Consider the following 5,000-nt stretch of genomic DNA (forward strand, 5'->3'; position numbering starts at 1 on the left):
TCGTTTTTTAACGTGACCCCAAGGCAAGCTCGACAACAACATGTCATAACGCCCTAAACTGTCTGGTGCCCAGGGGAGGAAAAAAAGAAAAGAAGAGGAGGAAAACGAGACAAAGACAGAGGTAATGTTACAATCAAGATGATGTCATGACATTATTTGTGTGTTGCAGAACGACGATAACGACTTTAACCATTAGCATAACATGGTTTGTTGTTAAACTGTTAGTTTTAACGCCAGTTAATGTTATGGAAGAGCCTAAGTTGGAAAATAGTAATGTAACTACTCCCACCTTACTTCCCAGCAAGCACATTTTGGTTGAAAAGACGTCTAAAAGACGTCTATGGTAACCAGTGAAAAGACGTTGAAAATTGGTTGAAAAGTGAACGTTTTTTTACCGGCTATATGGAGCCATATTCACCGGGAATTGCTGTATAGAAAAGTCCCAGCTTATTTAGTGTGCAGACATAGCCTACATAGTTTCATATTTATGATATTTTATTCAACATTAAATGCTTTGAAATTACGTTTTGTTTAGACGTCATTTCACCTCCTCTCATTTATAGAAAAAACGTCAAAATAATCAATAGAGCTACAACTGAGGTAATTATCAACCGACATCAAACTAATGTATGTTTTGTGACACGTTGATGTTGTAACCGTTTTCAGACGATTGAAAAGACGTTCAGACCTCATATCAACCTGTTTTTAACCGGAAATCAAACGTTGAAATTACGGGTTGTGCTCCCTGGGTTTCCTCAGGGAAATGTGTAAATATTAGATCTATTCAGCATTTTTATTAACATCTGGTTAGCTAAGGTTTTCTTAGCTTGTAATAGTCAATCAAAATGCTATTCCTTTTCCACCCTTTTATTATAGTTGTAAGCCGAGCTGTATGTTGTGTTACAGTTCATATTGTCTAAAGTGTGTTTATTGTGATAAACTTTACATCAGTGTTAAAGTGCACATCATTCATGTTATAGCATAACTTAGCATTCCCACATTCTATATTATACTGCAGTTTACTACTTCTTTGCATTCTGCTAATCAGCATTTTGTTGTAATGACAATAACATTGAATCTTATATAATGTGCATATCAGAAAAAGTACATTGTATATTATACATGTACAGTATAGTGAACATTATGCATGTATCTCTTAGATTTTTCATTTATATTATTTCATTTCATTTTATTCTTGAAATCATATTAGCCTATGTATCATATCATATTTATTATTAGACTGGTGTCACATACTCCTCTTCTCTCTTCAGATGCGCTGTTGAGGTTTCTCAGTCCCACTCCTGCAAATCTTGGGCCACCTACAGCATCAAGCGCTCTTCCTGTTGCCTCCACCTCAGCAGCACCACCCAGAAGTGATGCAGCAGCATGTCACTTGCTTACACTTTTAAATCTTATACTTTATGTAAGCTATTTATATTATATTTCATATATTCATATCATATTTTTTTGTATTTCTTTCTAATTTGTTCTAAGTATTTTGATTGGGCAATTGCTTTCTTTAAATAAAAGAATGTCCAAGATAAAGCTATTCAGTTTCTTGTGAGTATGTACACCAGCAGTGGAATTTACTTCGATGCAAGGGGGGCGCCACCTAAAATCTTGCCTAGGGCGCCACATTGGTTAGGGCCGGGTCTGGCGGGGACGGAGGGTCTGATGAGCAGCGAAGTGGAGAGAGAAAAGGAGACTGTGCAGCGCGGAGGACGCAATGAAGGAGCAGCGCGGAGGAAGGGAGAGGACGGAGCGGAGGGGAAGATGAAAGAAGTCAGGAGTGATAATGTTATAAAAAAAGAACTTGTGATAAACGTGGAGATCGAAGGAGATGATATTATCACCATGATGGATTTGTTAAAAGCGGTGGAGCTCACCTGTGGCAGAGTACTGGGATGCAGGACAAAAAATGATAAAAGGTGGGAACTCACTATGAACAATTTAAGAGGAAAAGAAAGACTATTGGATGGTTTTAAATTAAAAAACTCAAAAATAGTGGCAACAGAATTAATTAACAACATAAGGGTGGTGTCTTTTTTAAACTTGTCAATGTATATAACAGACAATCAAATAATAGATAAATTGCGTCAATGGGGAGTGAAACCAGCATCAGACTTTCGCCGGAGGAAATGGGCAGGGACAGAGATTTTTGACGGGACAAGATTCCTAAAAGTACAGTTTCCAGAAGCTATCTCGTCCCTGCCCTACAGCACTAAATTTGAAACATTGGAGGGATCCGAATATTTCAGGGTGCTGCATGACAGACAGACGAAAGTGTGCCGGTTGTGTATGCAGCCGGGGCACATATTGCGTGAGTGTCCGGATTTTCTCTGTTTTAAATGCAAAAAGCAGGGACACTACGCTCGCGAGTGTGCAAAAATGATGACTGTGGACACAGAGGAGGGAGAGATGGTGGAGGAGGAGGAGGACGTAGCGGAGGAGGAGGAGGAGGAGGACGCAGCGGAGAAAGATGAGGAGGAGGAGGAGGAGGACGCAGCGGAGAAAGATGAGGAGGAGAAGGAGGAGGACGTAGCGGAGGAAGTGGAGGTGGAGGTGGCGGAGAATCGGGAGGTGATGGAGTCTGAGGAAGACATTGATGATGATGGTGAAGAGGAGGATCAATCGCTTGAGCGAGCCATGGGTCTCATGCATGAGAAACAGGAGGCGGATGGGGGATCAAAAAATGCTTCTCATACAGAGAGGCAGTCTCGTCTCCCCTCGTTTTCAGACTCTCAAGGACATGTTAAAGTGAGAGGAGTAAGAACAAGAAGTCGCAGCAGTCAGCGCATGGAGGTTTTGCAAAGCTCAGAGCGCATTCCTTGCGCTAAAATGGATCTGGTGGAGAAGGAGGATGATGATTTCGCGGATACACCCCGGAGCGGGTTCCATAGGGATTTTATTATGTCGGGAAAAGGAAAAAAGGTGAGGAAAAAAAAATGAGATACAGGCCTATACATAAGTTAAGCATCAATGTTTTTGTTTAGACTGTTTTTATTTATTTTTTTGTCCCTCACTATGATTGATTTAATTTCTTTAAATGTAAATGGACTGAGGAACATGATTAAGTTTGAAAACATGCTGGCGTTATGTGATGCTCCAATTTTATGTTTACAAGAGACTCATTGGGACTCAGAGTGGGAGCAGCGCTGTCGGACTTTGTGGCCAGCTTTTTCTTTTTTTTCTAGTTTTGGACAGTGTAACGCCAGAGGCGTCAGCGTCATAGTGAGGGACGGTTTTAATATTGATGCAACTTATGTTGATAATGATGAAGAAGGTCGCTGGATTAAGATAACATTTTCTTATGAAAGTATAAAATATACATTATTGAATATATATGCACCGAATATTGAGGGTGAAAGATCTTTATTTTTTTCTTTTCTTGAGAACATTGGAAGTGACTGTGACATAATTATTGGTGATTTTAATGTTAAACTGTCGGTGCTTGATGTAGCACAAAACATAAAATTGAAACAGGATTCATCACGAGCAGGTTTACAAAACTTTATGAACAAGTATGATTTTTGTGATCTCTGGCGCTCTAAAAATCCGATAAAAAGAGAATTTTCAAGGATGCAAATGCATCAGGGGTCTTTAAGACAAAGTCGTATTGATTTAGTTTTGGTGAAGAAAACTCTTTTATTTCTTTTTGATACTGTGAGTCATAATTTATCTTTTATGAGTGATCATGTTTTTTTGAAGGTGGGAATGGGGGTTAAGAGAAGAGGAAGAGGTGGTGGTGTATGGCATTTAAATGCAAATTTACTTTTGAATAGGGATTATGTTAAGTGTGTTTCTGAGTTAATTTCTTTTTGAGAGTACTAGAGATGAATTTTTGTCAAACATAATAGAAGGGTGGGAAGATTTAAAATTAAAGATTAAATATAAAAGCATTCGTTTTGCAAAAAGATTATCTTTTCAAAATAAATTAGAAGAAAAAGTATTACGTTCAAAATTAATGCAAATGCAAGGACAATCTGATACAAATATTAATGATTTTTTGAGTGTTCAAAATAAGTTGTTTGAAATAGATAGGCTGAAATGTGAGGGGGCTATTTTGCGTAGTAAAGCACAATATGCAGTAGAGGGGGAAAAAAATACTGCTTTTTTTTTAAACTTAGAGAAACAACGTCAATCGCGTTGTTACATAGATCAAATCAAAAATAAAAATGGGGAGGTGGTAAATTCTTTTGTTGAAGTGTTGGAAACTGTGAAAGAGTTTTATGAGACGCTTTTTAGTTCTGAAGTGAATGATGTTACATTAACTGAAAAAATCATGAGTAGTTTGAATGTTATTTTGTCTGATGCTGATAGAAGTATGTGTGATCAAGTGTTAACTGTGAAAGATATAGAAAATGCAATTAATCAATTAGTGCTTAACAAAAGTCCAGGTAGTGATGGTCTGACTGCAAATTTTTATGTATGCTTTAAATCTGTGTTGGTGCCCATTTTGTTAAAACTGTATGATGAAATGGAGATCAAACAGAAAGTACCAACTACCATGTCTGAGGGTTTGATAACTCTTCTTTTTAAAAAAGGTGACAGAGTTGACATGGCTAACTATAGACCAATTACCCTTTTGAATACGGACTATAAAATATTGATGAAAATCTTTGCAAATAGATTTAAGAGTGTTTTGCACACTATAATTTCGCCAACACAGGCTTATAGTATACCATAGAGAGAGGTGACTGATATTATTTTTTCTGTACATGATGTGGTTGAGTTTTTAAAAACTACAAATCAAGGGGGTATTTTGTTATCTATTGATTTTAATAAGGCTTTTGATAGGGTGGAACATTATTTTCTTTTTAGTGTATTGGAAAAATTTGGTTTTGGGGAACGAATTGTAAAATGGTTGAATTTATTGTATAGTACAGCTACGGCGAGAGTCAAATGTAATGGGGTTCTGACTGACAGTTTTTCTTTGCAACGCTCAGTGCGTCAAGGCTGTCCAATGTCCTCGATATTATATTCTCTTGTAGTTGAGCCTT

The sequence above is a fragment of the Scomber japonicus genome, chromosome 22, assembly GCF_027409825.1.
Source record: "Scomber japonicus isolate fScoJap1 chromosome 22, fScoJap1.pri, whole genome shotgun sequence".
Lineage (NCBI taxonomy): Eukaryota > Metazoa > Chordata > Actinopteri > Scombriformes > Scombridae > Scomber > Scomber japonicus.